Here is a 19,575-nt window from a genome sequence, read left to right on the forward strand (position 1 = left end):
TCCGAGTTCCTGTCAAAAGTCTAGCAGCTGCATTCTGAACCAGCTGCAGACGTGAGAGCAGCGACTGACTGACTCCCAGATAAAGTGCGTTACAGTAATCCAGTCGAGTCGAGATAAAAGCGTGGATCACTGTTTCAAAATGTTGCCTGGAAAGAAAAGATTTCACTGATGCCAATCGCCTTAAATGATAAAAGCTGGACTTAACCACGGCTCTGATTTGGCTGTCCAATTTAAAATCACTGTCCACCTTAAAACCAAGGTCCGTAATAACATGTTTAAAATATACCTCCAAAGGTCCAAGGTCAACAGAGGAGGACTCAGAGGAGCCACTGGGTCCAAACACAATCACCTCTGTTTTGTTTTCATTACAATTTAAAAAGTTCAAGGCCAACCAAGATTTAATATCACCAACACATGCCAGGAGATGTTTGATAGAGTGGACATCCTTCTGCTTCATGGGCAAATAAATCTGACAATCATCAGCATAACAATGAAAAGAAATCCCATGTTTCCTAAGGATAGAACCCAGAGGCAATAAATAAAGAGAGAAAAGCAGAGGGCCCAGAATTGAGCCCTGCGGGACACCATAAGTCATTGAAACAGCAGGTGATTCAGAGTCACTAATTTTCACTGAAAATGTTCTCTCCTCTAGGTAAGACTGGAACCACTTAAGAGCAGTGCCATCAATACCAACAATGTGGTGTAATCGCGATATTAAAATATTGTGGTCTACTGTATCAAAGGCAGCAGTTAAATCAAGTAAAATCAGAACAACATGGTTACCAGAATCACATGCAAGAAGGATGTCATTAAAAACTCTTATTAAAGCAGATTCTGTGCTATGAAGAGTTTTAAAACCTGACTGGAAAACCTCCAGAATGCCATTGTCATCTAAAAACTGTTTCAGCTGACAGTACAGTAATGAATATGACATTTGAACAAATAATCCAGTGAATACAGAAGCTGTATTGTCAGATAATTACTAATAAGAGCAAAAGAAAAGCATGCTACTGTTATTAGGATTTTCCTGCATATCCTGCTTCACAGCTGGGTTTGCGTATCATATAAATAAAACCATGTCATTTTATCCTCACCCAGTTTTCCAAGTGAGACAAATAACACCTACATTTCTCTATTACAGAGTTTAAGAGGAATTAGAACAGAACAGAGAGGGGGCAAGGGTTTTATGAGTTATATTTCCCCTAACAGCATAAAACAATTGTTTTAATTTACCCCCCTAGACTGAATCAGTTACAGAAGACTTAACTATGAAAAATGATATACATGATTTTTATTCGGTGTGCTGAATTAGCTGGTATTAGACAAAGAGTAACGCTACCAACCACTGTAACCACATCCTACATTTTATTTTATTTAAAAGCATTGGATGGAGAGTACATGTTTGGAGAATTTTCCAAATAAATTTCCCAAATTCAGGCTGAAAAGTGAGAGGAAACAATTCAAATGGAAATGAAAACTACCTTCTTAATTCATCCCATCGGAACAAAACTAAAGGCAAAGCAGAGTAGGAAAGATGGAAACAAACGTTTGCTGAAAGGACCCAGAAACTGGACAAACAGTAATCTCATTCTGACCAGATAAACACTAAAAACCAATTAGGAACAGGTGAAGATCATTTACTGATTGAACCCAGTTGTGAAACACAGGCAGAAAAAGAATCCCATGTTTCAAAATAAAACAAGAAGCCAAGGAAAACGATCAAATACATTTTGACTATGGTGCAGAAAACAAGAGCAGAATCTAAAATTCAAACCTACAGGACATTTGTAATTGCTTTAATGTATGCTTAAGATTGTGTTAACAATAAAGAACTCCTGTTGGAATTTCAAGCTAACAGATAATACAGGCGATTATAAACTGACTAACATGAAATGCTGGGGACAAGGAATGTTTAGCATTCTCCAGCACAAAGGTCCATCTTTAGATCAGAGTTCGGTTCAAAACTCTAACCTCCATGCCTGGGCCATTTTTTGGGTAGATTTCTATCTGTTTATGCCATTTACCGTCTGATGGTAATGTTAAAAATACTTCCATAATTTAATTGTTGCTAACAGGCAACAAGTATATGATGTTCTTTTGCCCTATAGAGCAGGTTGAGATAGCAAAACTGCCATATCCCACTTTTATAGAAAAATTATGATCACAAGTCTATAATAATTTGCTGACTTAAAAACAGTTCTTACTTTAAGAATTAATAAAAGTGATTTGTGTCAAAGAGCATTTGTGCACAGATTTTCATAATTTTCTGCATTTTTGCCAACTTGGGTCAAGTACAATTTTATCCTGAAGACTTGAAGTATTCTTGGTCTCAAACAATTAAGCCAAAAACACAATCATTATTATTTTTTTAAAGATTTAAAGCTCAAGTTGAGAACTTCTTTTGTGCATACAGGTTATTTTGGGGTGCTAGAGAGAAAGGAGAAAACATTTAAGACACTTTATGTTCTGCATGAGGAGGGGTTTGCTGAAGTGGTGCCATTAGAGCAATAAGTAAAAACCATTGTAAGAAATGAGCTAAAATGCAATTTGTCTTAACCTTAAACTTACCAAAAATATTTAACCCTTTTTAAAAAAAAAAATCTCCAAACTCAAGACAATATAATGGTCCAATATGTTCCAATCCTTCACTATTTAATGTGTTCTTCTTCTATTTCCAAATATTAATGTGTAATTCCTGTCCAAATCTCTGATGCCAAAATGAATAAGATGAGGACTCTAAAACTTCTGAATGGAACCACAGCATCTTTATTCAGCCAGGGGAAAAAAAAAAGAAATGCAAGTAACCAGTGGGAAAAAAAGGCCCAGGTCCCCGGCTGATGATTATTTACACATACCAGTCATCATCACCACCCAGGTGCACATGGACGATGTGGAAGAGTTTTGAACTCCAACTGCTGCTCAACTGTTCGGTTCCCATTGTAAAATCCAGATTGAAATGCTTCGACTGAATCTACTGGAATTCTCAACATACACATGGTTCAAATTTCTTAGCTGGGAAGCATACGTAACCGCGTACTACACTGCATAAGAAATTCCTGCTTTGGATCAAACTGATTTGTTATGGCTAATTAGCATGTATAGGAAAGCATAGTAACTTATATCTACACAGCAGGAAAACTGAAGTGAAGAAAAAACAGAATCTATCTGCAGACAGTCTGTGTGTTTTTGCGGACGGGTCCAGCTGTTTGGCCAGATGTCAATGCTGATGTACTGCGAACATCTGAGACACCAAAAGACTCTTCCACACACACATTCTCACGCACTTGACCACAGCTTATCGTGAACACACTCAGGCCAGATCCAAGTCTTTCAACAGTGTTGGTCCAACATTGGTATCCAGACAGATAATGTTTCACAAAACCTTTTATTTTATTTTCCAAATTCCATAATTAATGGTCAATGACTGGATACATTTTAGAGTGTGTTCAAAGATAGAGACTCAGAATTGATGAGATCATCACTAAATCTGATCATTTTGGGTATCACAACTTTTCATAAATAGGTGATGATGACAGAACAATGTTGGTTTTGATGTTAGCACTACCGCTAACCACTGAAAAATGTCAAAATATTTAGATAAAATTGGTCAAATTGGTAAATGGCTCAGTATGAATTAACTGAATCTGTTTGGCTCACAAAGAAAGACAAGCAAGCATCAGCAAGCAAACCACATTTGACTGCATGTGAAAATCCTTTATGAAAAGAAATAAAGATGTGTTTGGTGGACATCCAGTGTTTGTGGGAGGTTAGGAACAACAAAAAAACACGACCTTATCTAAAAAAAAGAAATGTTTTTATTATTTTATTTAACCTTTATTTGACCATGCAGGGCAGACTGATTGTAAGACCAGTGCAAGATGAGAACATTTTTTCACTGATGATGACGACCACAACAAAAAAACTGTTTTCTAAATGCTGTATCAAACCTTTCAGCATCTACCTGTTCTGACTTCTTTTTGGTGCCTCAAGATTTTAAAACTGATATTTGTAAAGCCTCTACAGACACCTGTCAGAGAAGAGTGTGCTCTGCTCTTTACGTCATTCTGATGCTGACATATTTTGTATTTGAACAGTTTAGGTCTGAATTTTTAGCTCTTAAGAGCCAAACAATCTGCATTAACGTCTTCTAAAGATAAATTCTACCCACACCTAAGCCTTTTAATCCCAAAGAGAATAAAAGACATTCTGTCTTTTAGTCATAGGACAAACGGATAATTCAGACTCCAGTTTTAGTTGAGACTTTAACGCTAGATCAAAATACTTTCTCCGATGGATTTATTTTTATAGCTCTGCTAAACACCATGCCAGGAAATCAAGCCAATATTCTGTGTATTCTGAGATCTGATTCAAAATCTGGAAAAGACGTTGCTTAGTAATACACGTGGTAGACTGCAAAAGCTTCAAAGAATGATGTTACCTTCATTTGAGTAAGCTAATATTTTAAGCTTATTAATAAATCTGGTTAGTCTTGCTCTGTCAGACTGGCTGGGGAAAATAAATCAATGTATCAAAGGATGGTGGTGTGATTTTTGTTTGGCTGTGTTAAGAGGTGAAAATAATAAAAGCTCATGTTTGAATTATGCCTTTCTCTAAATATGTATCTCATTTCACATTAACCTGTCGAGATTTGACATTTCCTTAGTCAGAAAGAGCACATTACATAACACTTATTATTATTTTTGCACATAATCTAGGTTCCACCTCTTACAGCAGCCCTGCATTAACAATAATTATCATTTCAATGCACCGAAACAACTTGTCTGATTTAATTATTAGCTTCATTGGCTTTCAAATGGTTACATTTTCCTAATCTGTCAGTAGTAACTGATGCATCTCTCCTGCTCCTACAGAAAGCATTATTAGCAAAACTGGAAGGTTTGACATTTCACCCAAAACATTTTCCTAAAAATGCAATGCGACTGCCTGACATATGCAACTTAACAGCAAAAGTAAAAAATAAAAAAAGTTTACTTGCACTATTGACAATTTTTATGCCATCAAATCTTACACATAAGGTTTTATCCAACTTAATTTGGGAAACATGTTGTTATAGTTTTTGAAAATACAAAATGTAGAGATATAGGTTATTATCTTACATTGCTAGTAGTAGCATATCTGACTATAGGCCATGTCAATTTGCAAATCATCATTATTTTAGAACTTGAACATTAGACACAGTTGATCTGGGTTTAGTAACGTTTTCAGATTTAACCCTCCAAACACTGGAAGACCACCATCATCTGGTTTTTAAATGTTTAATCAAGGCTGATCAAAACAAAGACACAGAAAGATAGACTTGGTTAGCTTGTAAAATCAACTTCAGCCACGTTGAGGCATCAATGTATTTTTACGGAGACAGTTTATTTACTTATTTATTTTAGTCAGAAGGCAAGATCGTATTTCCTCTTCACTCTTCAACAAAAAGTTTTCACAGTTGAAAGTTCTGTCGTCAGAGGCATGAAATACCCAAACCAAAAGAGTTTGTTCACAGTCACATTCTTTCATTTGTACTGGAATATTCTGAATGCTTCTTCAGTGCACTTTCTTTGAGATGATTCTGAAGAAGCAAAGGGCAGACTAACTAGATGTTTGGTTTTTTTTATTCTACTTTACCTTATAGTTACCAACAGCAACAGCAGCTCAAATACATCCTGTGGTATTCTTACTACAGTTTGAGAACAGTGGGCCCAACCAGCTGGTTCTAAAGTCTGTGCAACGTGTACCATGACAACTTTTGAGAAGTCAAAATTATATATAAAAAAGAAATATTCGCATGAATTGAATTGAGGCTAATGGCATTTGTCTTCTCTTTGCAAGGCAAGATGACAGAGAAATGGAAAATGTGGTGAAAAGACGAGCATTCATGTTTCATATTCGCTGAATGACGAGGGACACAAGGGCTGTCTGACTATAGCTTTATGACAGTCACACACACGCACGCACCCCCCCGCCCCCCCCCACACACACACACACAGCTCACGTTCATCACCTTCCATTCTCTTCTCTTTGCTCTGATAACCATGGTAACCCGTCTGTAGGTCTGTCTGATGGCCTTTTTTTCCCCTCGATCTCTACGCTCTGTTAAGCAGATGTCTCAGAGGCTTAACTGCTATGAAGGGTCTAAATTATAATACTGTCAGCCTCTACAAGTTTGATAAAAACTGGACAGACACATTCAGAGAAGTGTTACCATTGAACCATTGCTTACACTTATTACAAATGAAAATAATGAGTATTTTTGGTAAAATGTTAACCTAAAGTTTGCACAATGAGCAAAAATGTAAAGTCAAAGACAAAAAGCATTTCTCCTTCAAAGTCACAAACTAACTTCAGTCATTAATGTCATTCAGTCATTATATGGTGACCAAAGCTTTAAGACAACTAACATAAATCCAACCTTTACATACACTGCACAGGGCACTGATTTGTCCAAACATCATTGTCCAATTAATGGGTTGTTGGCTGGAAACCCAAACATTTTTAAGTTTCTTTTGGATTGTAGAGGGTAAATTATGAGATCATACAACTTGGAATGCAATATTTCTTAACAATATTAAACATTTTGATCAATACAAACAAATAAGATTTATCCTCTCAGAAAGATCTAGATTACAGGTTTGCAGTTTGCTGCCGAGCGCAGCAGTCAGGATGAGTCATTTCCTCTATAATCCGAGGACACGGTTTTTCTAGCAGAACAGAGTGAGCTGCTCCGTCCAGTTTGGGGGATCGTCTACAGCATGGAGTGAAGGAGTTTACAAAGCTGGGTGGCTTGTTCAGGAGTGATGTCAGCATGGCACCACACATGGAGGAACTGGGGGGTTTTCTGCAGTAATTAGAGCCTTCATGTAGCCTGAGGCACTGAAGAAAGACCAGAAACAAAAGGGAAATCTCTCCCTTTATTGGATTATTCTGTTCTTCTATGTTTCACATCTTACTCATCATAATAAACAACATGGATCAGGAAGATCTGAACTGAGCCATGTTGTCCCCCAGACACTGCTTTACTGTAGAGATAATTTGAGTAACTCCAACTAAAGCAGGATTGTCACACTCCAGTCCTCAAGAGCAGATGTGCAACTTTTGATACAACACACAGGAAACAAATAATTAGGTCATTAGCAGGACAGTGTAAAAGTTGACTGCATGCTGAGAATGACAATTCAGCTTTTTAAGGTATGTTGGATTATAGACAAGGGATCTCTCTTGATCGGGGGACGCCTTGGGATCCTTCAAATCAATCTGGATCTGCTACCTCTGTGACCCAAAACCAGACAAGTGAAGAAACAGATTCTGGATCAGAAATCATTTCCGTCAGTTGTTTCCTCACAAACTGTTAATATATGAAAGCTTAAAGGAGACTTTCATCTCTTGAGTACTTTGTCTAAAGGTAAAAGTTAAATCCACACGAAAGAATTTGCTGTTTTACTTCATCTAAAGGTAGTTTTAAGGATGAGTAGACCTTATATTTTATTCAACAAAATCAGACACACAACACAAGCACCAGTGACAGTTTTTGAAATAATACTGACAACTGCCAGCCATGACATTATGATTAGTGTATGGGAACCAGATAAAAATATGCAACTTATCTGTCAGTTGTGCCTTGAAGTAGCTTATACTATTCCTTTAATGCAAGTGCAATCAATGCTGAGTTGGCATTCCCAACTTGCTGCTGAGCAAAGATGGAGTATTTCATGTTTTATGTGCAGTAATACATTGTTTTTTTATTGCACTATACCAGATTTAACATAACTGCTGCATTTTGATTGGTTAGGGGCGAAGCACAAGGAGATGCTCTCATGTTCAAGAACCACTGCCAGGACGCACCATTCAGACATCCGTCCATGTGTTTAAATAGTGACACAGGTAACAGAAAACACAGGATCACTGAATCATCCTACATATCAGATTTTGATACCCTCTACTTATCTTTATCTCATTGAAAACAGTAATTTATTAACGTGTCCAGTGACCATTAAATCTAAGGACAAATCCTTCACATTTCCACAAACTCAAGGTGGCAGCATATTCTGTTTCATCCTATAAAGATTTCTTATTTCATTATGAACTGAATTTTATTTACTTCTTCCGTCATAGTAGAAGATGATACGCAGGGCGTTCTATACTCTGTGTGTGTGTGTGTGCGTGTGTGTGTGATGGATGTGTTATTGTGGAGTTTTGAGGCTGGATGTGTGCTTGATGGAATAAAAATAAGGTTGAAAAAGACAAGATCATCTCTCTCTGTATCCCTGCGTAAGTTTCCATCTCGCCCTCCTCCCTTAGTGTTGGGGCTGTGAGAGAGAGATATGGATGAAAGGAAAAAATATAAATAAATAAAAGATTGATGAGGAGCAAGAGATGGATGGAGGGATTCCCAGAGAAAGATAAAGCGCTGTTTAAAAGGGTCAGGCCCGGGAGACGAATGAGGGATGAGGCTGCCATAATCCTGTAATGCTCACACACAAACGTTCAGAGCCCTTTTACACAGGTATTAACATACGGATGTGTGTATGCGCGTTAACGCGCAGATGCAGAGCGACATCCTGGACAGAGACACTCGGAAGATGATCTGAATTCAAGACAAAGACGCACCACAAGACTCAGACGCAGAGGATAATACGGATATTCTAACATAAACACCAACTTCCTATGGACTTAGCTTTATAAAAATACCATAAAACAACATTTTAGCCAAGGTAAAAACAATTTCCTTTTCTCCCTTCATATTACTGGAGCTCAGGAAATGGAACGTTAACCCTAAGACATAAAAAAACAAAATTAATGCTGAAATCTGAAGTCTTTGAAAATGCACTCATGTAGGTAAACTGCACCTACGTTTACGTTCACAGTCCTAATATTTTACGTAAGTGTCTTATTCTCTTCAGATATCCAGCTTCCTGTTAAAATCAGGCAGAGAAAATTGCCTTGTTGAAATGATAATGTGTTGCAAAATTAGATTGATATCTGTTCATAACCACAATCATGTTGTTGGCCATGAAGCTTCATTATGAGTGATGCTATAATAGTTACACTTTTACTTTCAAAGTCATGTTATAGGTCTAATTACTCTCTCTCTCTCTCTCTCTATATATATATATATATATATATATATATATATATATATATATATATATATATACAGCTGACAAAAGCTGTTTAAAAATTCAAACCAAAAAAAATAAATAAAATATATATATATATATATATTTTTTTTTTCAAACCAAAGCAAAATCAAAAAAAAAAAAAAAACCCAAAGCAAAAGCAAAAAAAAAAAAATATATATATATATGTTTTTTTTTTTTGCTTTTGGTTTGAATGCACAGTTTGAATGCACAGTGGCGCAGTTGGTAGAGCTGTTGCCTTGTAGCATGAAGGTTCTGGGTTCGATTCCCGGCCCCGGTCTTTCTGCATGGAGTTTGCATGTTCTCCCTGTGCATGCGTGGGTTTTCTCCGGGTACTCCGGTTTCCTCCCACAGTCCAAAAACATGACTGTCAGGTTAATTGGCCTTTCCAAATTGCCCTTAGGTGTGAGTGTGTGTGTGCATGGTTGTGTGTCTCTGTGTTGCCCTGCGACAGACTGGCGACCTGTCCAGGGTGACCCCGCCTCTCGCCCGGAGCGTTAGCTGGAGATAGGCACCAGCAACCCTCCCGAACCCACAAGGGTGAAAGAAAATGGATGGATGGATGGATGGTTTGAATTTTTAAACAGCTTTTGTCAGCTTTGATCCATAACCAGATTCTTGTTTTCAGCCCTTTTCTTGAGGCATTATTACTCCAACACAGTGAATGTGACAAGCCTTTCACTCTCAGTTTGAACCATTTATTAACCATCCGATATTTTACTATGTATTGATTTTAAAGAGTTTATTGTAATATTATTTGATTTTAGGAAGTGTTCAATTAATCTTCTGATTATAAAGTTATTCCTCCAAAAACACTGTCAATGTTTCACACAAAACTTAATTGCCTGGGTTTAGTTCTGTTTTATGCTTTAAGAGTTTATAGATTTTAGTTCAGTTGGGTGAAAAAAGCAAAATCTAAAAATATCCAAGTAAAATAATAAAAGACAACGAAGAAGCTGGGACACCCACTGCCAGATAATCTTTTTTTTTTTTAACTACAGTACTGGCTCATTAAAAAGTAAAATGTAAAAGAAGAGCCACTCAAGATTTGCTCTTCTTTGCTGTACTGTAATTACTCACTGAAAAGGTCATTGCCTTTCCAACAGAGATAACACAGAAACACGACATCCACTGAACTTCGCATTTAAGATTTTGAACTTTCTGTGCCTGTTTCTTTCAGACGGCGGAGGATAAACATTCTTTCTTGGTTTTGTTTCTTCAGACGTAAAAAAACCGAACATGAATATAAATCTTTTTTTTTTTTTATCCATCTCTCTCTTTACATCTTCTGACCGCTATTTTGTCAACCTCTGGGGTGTTCATGGAAAGTTGTAATGAAGACTAAATCAACATCCTGCTCTCACCAAGACTTCCTGTCTGAGTGTGTCTTATTCTGTGTGTGTCTGTGTGGGTTACTCGCAGCAATGAAGTTTTAAATTAAATGCAAACATTTGTAAAAAAAATAAATAAAAATGAATAAAAAGAGACAATAAGGTGAATAGAGTCAGAAACTGTTCAAAAGGCGAAGGAAAGGGAACCACAAAGGCTTAGAGTGAAATCACATTATTAATCTCACTTAAGAGTCTTAATGATTTCATGAAAACAAAACCATTTTCTGTCCTATCATTACACACTTTTGCAGTATGACTGTGCAACGTTGTTATTTCGTTTAGACGTTTATTAATCTGATTACACAAAATTTAAGAAAAGTACACTTTGAGTACAGAATAAAGATTTTTCCAGCTGGATATGAACTCATTGGAAGGACATCAGACCTGAACATGTTGTTCTTTCCGAAATGTCCAGTACTGCGAGACACATCAAACACATAGTGTGTGCTAATGCCTGATCTGTACACTCGTCTTCCAGACACACTCAGTCTCAGACTAAACAGGAAATTGGCTAACTTTTAGACAGTTAATAAATAGCCTACTTAGACACAAACAAACACAAACAGGGGCCTAGACATTTCAACTGGAGGCTAAAGTCACTAATGCGCTCCAAACTGGGGAGGGTGTTTATCTCTCAGGGGTGCATCTGGTTTTGCTTGTAGTAATTAAGTTCGTTTTGAAGCCCTAAATGGACACATAAAAACAACATGGGAGGCAAGATGACTCTGACACAATAAAAATCTCTGTTCTTTGACACACCGGATCCCACTTTCCAAACTGTGATGACGGGCGATGCAACAATCGTTTTAAATCACACTCAGCTTTGTGTCATTGTAGTTTCACTAAATGCAATTTGTTCCAGTACTCACATTTTTAGTTATTCTGATCATAGCCTGAAATCCATAATTGGTTCTTTCTGCGGGTAAAAGAAAATGGACTGAGGAAAAATAAAGTGACTTAGAGTGAGCTATAATTCTCTATTGTAGCTGGTTAGCAATAGAAGACCCAGAACCGAAAAGCAACAAGGGCCATTCTTCAGTTGTTATGTCTCTCCCAGCTGGGGTAACGAATGCAGCTTTTTTAATTAGGGATAATAAAAAAAACACTTTTTTCTACAAACCTGCTATTTGTAGAATACGAGAGCATCCAACAAAATTAGAGGAAGCATTCCCCCTGTCAGTTTCTATAGTCAGCAGTCAAGCTATTCTTGAGTGTCGGTCAATCTGCAGGAAGGCCTGACTGTGGGTGCATAAAAGCTGAATGTCTGAATGAAACCAGATTCATGCAAACAGAGGGGGAGTGCTCCCTTTTTCTTTAACTGAGAGAGCACGAAGCAGATTACAAGACAAAACGATAATTAATTTATGTATATATTTTTACATCATATATTAGACAAGATACATCTTGTTTTCAGTTGGATACTTTTATTCCCTTTTTACCAAAATCGTTGTATTGAATATATTTTACTGTGAAAATTACAGTTGGAACAAAAAAATAAATAAAAAATCAATCTAGAAATTGTCAAGTTAAGCAAAAAAAGAAACAACAACAAAAAAAAAAAAACTGCAAAAATGTAAAAAGAAAAAGGCAGAGACATGGGGGGGAATGTTTATGTGCAATAACTCCAAGATAAGTGTTTGAAGTGATTTAGCTGAGCTCAGATCAGTCAGCAGTAAATCTATCCTCTGATGGTCCGACTTCTCTCTCTCCCTCTCTCACACACTCTCGCCCGATCCATACCTGATGAGGCAGTGATGAGAGTTTAGCTAAATCATCCCCAAGCACCTCGGACGAATAAATGTGTACGCTTGTGAGTTGTGTATGATTTAAGACGGAGCTATTGGTGATAGCCTTAGTATGTGCTTACACTCCGACCTGCAGCCAAGGCCAGCACACGCACACACAGCTACACACTCTCAGGGGAACAAAGTGGAGATGTTGGTGCACGTAATGAAAACATGCCAGTGAGTAGATTTACAGGAGAGAGCAACTTGACCTCTGATCCCACAAACGATCTAATCTTCTCACGGCTACAAGCGCTATATTCTCCAGCAACCTCCAAATAACGTGCGAACAGAACAGAATGTTATGACTCTCTTGGGAGAATAAAAATGTTTTATATTTTGATTTGCATTTGTCACACTTAAAACTGCTGATTGCTCCTACTCTTTAAGTTGAAATGCTACTCGGAGAGAGGCGTGTGGGCGCAGACATTCGGAGCTTGTAAAGCTTAAACGTTGACACTGCTCGACCTTTTAGAAATTAAAATTCTAACATGACCACAGAGGAGGAGGGGGGGAAAAAGATAACTGAATATTTCAATCTGTTAGATGTTCTTATTTAGACTTTTTGTAGTTGCAGCTGGTTAGACAAAGAAACTTTATCAAACTTGCAGAGTTTTAAAACAAAAGTAGGACAATACTGGCAAATCTTTCAGACGCTTGATTATTTCACATGCTGTTATTTAAAAAAAACAACAACAAAAAACGGAAAGGTGTGAAAATATGAATGCCAAACACGGTTTCATGGCCAGTGGTGCTTTTGAAAAGTGAAAACATGCAAAGCCAATCTGTGAAGTTTAATAAATTGTCTCTCGGCTGAAGTGACTGCTTTGAGGGACTTGAGTTCAAAAAACCTTTAAAGGGAAAAATGCTCAACTAATAACCACCAAAAGGACAGTGGCTGCTTGAATTTTAAAACCGGAGAAAAACATGAACTCTTCACAGAGCATGTTCACTGGCCAACTGAGCAACTGGGGAAAAGAGCCTCGGTAACCGATTTGTTACTCTGGCTGAAGATCTGTGATTCTGATGTGGAGAGAGAAAAATGGAACAACCATGGCGACATATTACTACTATAGTCACCAGAATTAAGTCTCTTTTCAATGAAATATGTCGTAAAAAAGCAACCGCTATGGAGTTCCCAAAATGAAAGCTTTTTTATGTAAACCTTTTACGTCTTAATGCATAACATATGAATTAAATTAAGCCCACCTATGAATGTATTTCAAGGCAAGACTTCAAACCCACTGCATCCATGCGCGACATCATGGGGGAATCCAAATAAATGAGTCAAGATATCAGGAAGAGAACTGTGGACCAGGGCATTCTTGCGCACAATTTGCAGATGGCCTCAGGCACCAAATTCATCTATCTAAACAGTTACATGCAAGTTTAAACACGAAAAAGAAGCAATTACTCCAAAAACAGCAGATAAAAAGCCAAATTACATTCTGTTAAATTCACACAGGGATAAAACAAAGAGACAGGCAGGACAAACAACCATGCGCGCGCACACACACACACACACACACCCCCACACACGCGCACACACACACACACACACACACACACCCACACACACACACACACACACACACACACACACACACACACACACACACACACACACCTAGGGAGAATTTGGAAAAAAAAACAAAAAACCTGACAGTCATGTTTTTGGACTGTGGGAGGAAGCCGGAGTACCCGGAGAAAACCCATGCATGCACACGCAGAACATGCTAACTCCATACAGAAAAACGCAAGCTGGAAATCGAAGCTAGAACATTGTTTGTGTGTAATTTAGATTAAGGCGAGCTGTGGGAGAGAAAATGATTGGCTCATTGTCTCTTCACAACCAGAGCGCTTGAAGGATATCCCCAACTGGTATTGGTCAGGACTTAACAAAATAGTCTGATGGAAGGACAAGAATGAACTGGCGACACAGTCAGCAGGCTTATTGATGCCTGCATGGATCAAATGTTTTGTATAATTCAAGGAAAGGTGACAGTTTCTGAAAAAGGTGAATGCCATTATATTGTATACCAGCTAAATTGATGCCTGCTGGTTGGGATGCTCACACAGATGTAAGAGACAACAATGGAAATATGAGCATTACAGTAAAACCCCAGAGCAAACCCAGATGGCAAATTGGTCTGGAAGTTGATGCCTTTCAAGTTAGACCCTGGTAGGGTCTCCAATAGTGAACAGACCTCAAGAAAGTCACCCATTTAAAAATTATGTGATGGCAAACAACCCCAGAGAATAAATTAATGTATACGGCAGTTAGAGAAAGATGCATTGCTTGACTGAAATACTGTAAAGCAACCAGTTTGCATGGAATATCAGCATCGCTTGTAGGCCTTCTCGGTTGACTAATAGATCATTTTTTTTGGGTTTCAAAGACTTGAAATTTCAACCCCATCTGGACGTGCTGCAAAATCTTACTTTTTACTCTAATCTTCCTAAAGAGAGTGTTCTTGGGTCTAATGCAAGGTCTGAAAAAAATGTAACAATTCATCCATCCCTGAAGTAGAACCTAGAGATGGATCTCGGTAAATTTAAAACGTACTGATGATCCAGGAACATTTAGCCGGAGTTGAAGATGAGCCCCAACAACAAAGAGCTTATGCTGAGTCCTTTTTAACACAGGAATATATATATTTTAGTCTTGCTTTTTTCTCAGTGTTGTAAGACAAGCAAAGATGTAAACATCAAAGAAAATCTCTGTAAACAGCTAAAGTATGTTGATAACAGTAAATTACCTCCATATTACGATAATATGACCAAAATGTACAATTTAATTTGATCTTACATATATCTTAAGAATTGATATATCTTATCAACTCATAAGATATATGTAAGATGCTACTTATAATAATTGAAGATGGACATTTTAAAATGAAGACATAAAACAGTATTTATACTAAAATGGTTTAATGAATAAAATAAAATCAGATTAAATAAACATTTAATGTTTTTTGCCATTGCAGTTTTTTTGTTTTGTTTTACACCAGATATACGTCCTTTTTCAGAACATAGATTTGAACTATTTTTCAGGTACCTTCAGATTTGAAATATATTCAGCAAATGGAGAATACGCTGTATTTAAGTCAATGTGCATTCTAGTGTGTCTTTCCATGTAGATGTACTCTGCGCCAGTGTGCTGAGCTTCTCAACTTCCCAGTGTTTTCTATTTGTCTGGCCAGGAAATAACATTTTCTAGAAGCGACCAGTGGGGTCACAAGGGATTGTGGGTAATTGGAAATCCAGATGGATGAGCATGAGCTTCTAGGAAGAGACGGTTGCTGCGGAGATCAAACTGAACATGCTCCACAGCGTTAATGTTGCTCATCTCTGTCTGTGCACCCCTCTTATTCTTTTACCTCTCCCTTGGTCTTCCGATTTTCCTCAAGATTTCAGCCCTCATTCCCCCTCTTCTCCTGTGCCTCTCCATCCATTCGGCTGACTGATGAGTGCCACTGGGCGAGACAGGAAATCGCACACAATCCAAGGTGAGTGGGTGGGTGGGTCCGTAGGGAGCAGTCAACTAAATATGTCCTAAAGGAACTCGCACTAATCACGTGGAATATTTCCTAAACATCATTTCCATTGTTTCTGTTGAGGAACAGTTTCTTTATCCGGGTACGAATCAGTTTTTTGTGGGTAGCAAAACTGTAGAAAGGGCCTGATGAGACCAAAAGTCTCAGCTTTTAGTTTTTCTGTTAGCAGCAATTTAGATGATTTCAGAACTTATTTTTAAGCCAGCAAGCTGAAAGTCAATGTGGATAACATCACGGCAGGCCAATAAAAATGGAAAACACATGTTGAGGCTTGATCGTGGAAAAGCGTACAACAAAGGGAGTTCCGCGAACTAAATGGGCCAAAAACAAAATTCATCAGGTTAATTTGTTTCATTCTAATTGATAAAATCTGTGGCACCTTGCAAAAGCATGAAGTTGTTTAAATGCATTTGAAGTGAAGATAGAAAAGGTGGAAGCTGGTTGGTAAAATGGTCACAATATGACTAAGTTTGAGCTTAATCAGTTGGCAAAGAAGAACGTGCTCAAATCCTCAGACTCTACATGTGCAAAGCTATCAGATCAAATCTGCTGTTGTTTAAAACAACACCCATTTGAATTTCTCCTATTCTTTGTCAGTCTAAAAAAAAAAGAGGTTCTCTTGTTGTGTTTTTTTTCTTTTTGTTTGACTCACAGACGCTCCCTTCAGGGAACAAACAGATCTTAAAAACAATGCTATGGATATAACTGAATCTGAACAGCACATTGCTGCCTCATCACTTTTAACAAGAGCTAATGAATTTGCGTCTGCTGTTAGCTGACTCCTGGCTACTGCTAACAGCCCCGGCGCTGGAAATGTTCAGGTTAGATTAAGAGGAGCAGAAACACGGAATCCATTAAAAAAACAAAATGGGCGCCAATAGATTGTGTATCCATGTCTACAGCGCTTTACAATGGTCTTAAGATTAATGAGATTAGGAATTTCAATGATGTTTTTTTCCAGAGCAAATCAGAAAACTCAATCTTAGCGTTTTCCAAAACTGGCAGGTCTCAAATAACACTAGTATATGTATGTATACAGTGGCGCAAAAAGTGGGTATGCAGGGTATTCAACGCATAGGGGCCCAGCACCAGAGGGGGCGCCAAAACCCCGTCTGGAGGGGGCGGCACGCCGATGATGTTTTCCCATACACTTCAGCGCGCCTTACACTCCTTCACCTAGCGCACATAACGAGGTAATGTAGCGAGTTTTACCCTTCACGTATCGTCGTGGGGGGGGGAGTGAGCGTCGCTCCTTCACCCTGACGTTCCTTACCTCGGGGGTGGGGGGGATCTATGTTTTTGCATCCACCTGAATAATGTGTAGTTGCGCCACTGTATGTATACACAGTAAAAATGCCAGTGTTGAATTAACACCCAAAAGTGTCTATATGTGTCCAAGTCAGCTAGTGTTAAATTCAACAATACAGAGTGTTACATTAACATTTACAAATGTTAATGTGACATTGGTGGTAAAATATATTAAAAGTAACCAGTGTAGTGTTGATCACAAAACATAATGTGTTAAAAAAGTAAATAATTGACCCACAAGGTGTCAATATCAATCAAATCCAGTGGAAAATATTCAAAACAATACACAGAAATAGAAAATGTAAGTTTTATTAAACCCATTTCAGTATTATAGACCAATGTTAATTTAACAAAATAATGGGTGTCAATCTTTTAACACTTTCAAAAGTGTTACTTTAACACCTGCTGACTTGGGACACATATAGACACTTTTGGGTGTTAATTCAACACTGGCATTTTTACTGTGTAGTAAATGGTTGGCTGCATACAATACAGCATCAACTACAATGCTCTGTCTATTGAGTTTAGATGCATGGTTGACCAAAGTATCCGTTACACACGCTTACATTATTCGTTTGAGTCTGTATGTGTGCAGTAACGTTAGAGTGAATGAAAGAGAGTGGGAAAGCGCTGGGTGTGTGTTGGGGTATACAGCGTTTGTTACAGTGGCACTACAGACAAACTGCTCCCTGGATAGACATTGATTTTCACCCAATGGATCTGGCTGTTAGCAAACCTAATAGCTTGGTGGGTAATGGCTACAGGTTATGAATGGGCCTCTAAGTGTTGAAGTGTGGAGTGGATGGGGAAAAAGAAAAAACAAAGACAAAACAAGTGGACAAAGGGTAACATCATTGAGAAAAAAAAAGTCAAAAATGAGGCAGAATTGTGGAATTAGTGATAGAGAGAAGGGATGCGAGACAAAAGACGGGAGAGTTTAGGAAATGAGAAACCAACAAGAACACTGGAGCTGAAGGGAAAAACAAGCACTAGATCAGCTGTGAGTGGAAACTGGAGACGCTATTTACCATCACTGCTAATAGGTTTCAAAAGGAAGCAAGTTGTTAGCGAAATGAATGGGCCCTAAATGACACATTACCACGTTAAAGGCTGATTCCGCACATTGTTAGAGCTCTGACTTCTCTATGCATCATCAGTGCTGTGTACTAGTGAAAGCTTGCCACTGGTGTACAGGTCTGCTGAGTCAGCAAATAGACTCAAAAAAAAAGTATGGACATCAGCAGAGGTCTATGGAGAAATGCACTACTTTAGAAACAAACAAAAAAAGCCTGGAGGTTTTGTTTTTTTTTGCTTTGGTTTAAGTTAGTTTGTGTATGTAGTATTTGAAATTCTCTGGTCTCCTGCTCACCTACATTTGACCTGCAGCTAATTTCTATTATGCAATCTAAACAAGTGTTACTTCACCCCCAACAAACCATCTTTCTCAAAACTTTAGATCAGTCTGAAAGAAAACCTTTTCCTGACATTCCAAACTATTTTTATATCGCTTCTTTTTATATGAAAGCCATGTGCAACACCAGGCTTTCTTAGACAAAGTACGACTTTTTCCCTTTTTAGTTAAATTAATCCAGATTTAACTATCAATGATTGTACATCATGTCAAAATTCAAATTGTGAGACAGCATTTCCTGCATGTTTTTTTAAACAGGGCTGCACAATATGTCACAAATATATTGTCAACACAATATATTTGTGTTGACAACTAAATATGAATAATTTAATTTGTGAATTATTCTCTGGTCTTCTGACATCAAGTCTTAGGAAGGTCATCATGCAATCATGCAATTCAAATCCCCCTGGAAAGGTTAGAAATTCCTCTTCAAATGTAATTTACAAGTCATTAGATCCAGTAGTTGCGTTAAGGACACTATTTAGAGACACAGTTGCTAAAAGTCACAGTATCTGAGCACATTCTTTCGTCTGAAATCACAAAAAGTCTCGAGTCCCTTGAATAGGAAATATTAGCTATGAATAAGCTGCTAGAAAAAAAAATACACAAAGTTCTAAAAGAAAATTTGCCTGCGAGAACATAGCTTCAAAGTTTCCCCATTGCTTTGAGTCAGTGAACAGCTGCTGATAATATGACAAACACAACATAGGCGTGTCTGCAGTGAAACAGATGGATCATTTTATGCATTAGGAATACTCAATTTTATGGGAGGAAAAGAATTGGAGGCACATGGGAAAGGAGTGATAAAAGTAACTGTGTCAGACTGAGAAAAGTCACAACATCCAAAGTAATGATGGCTGCGCCTCAGAGGCGACGGAGACTGTTTAAATACGCCGATCTGGTTCTAATTGTCAGGAATTTGTTACAGACCCAAGGGAATGTGGTAACTAAAATACATCTAAAAATCGAATTTAGTTTAAA

General features: G+C 37.8%; 1 protein-coding gene across 5 annotated transcripts in view; it reads right to left on the reverse strand.

The window, feature by feature from the left end:
- The window catches only part of lama2 (laminin, alpha 2), a 153,707-nt gene that overhangs the window by 119,130 nt on the left and 15,002 nt on the right, over nucleotides 1-19,575 (reverse strand). The window lies entirely within an intron of this gene.

Source organism: Poecilia reticulata, chromosome 21 (genome assembly GCF_904066995.2).
Source record: "Poecilia reticulata chromosome 21, P_reticulata-male-v2, whole genome shotgun sequence".
Taxonomy (NCBI): Eukaryota; Metazoa; Chordata; class Actinopteri; order Cyprinodontiformes; family Poeciliidae; genus Poecilia; species Poecilia reticulata.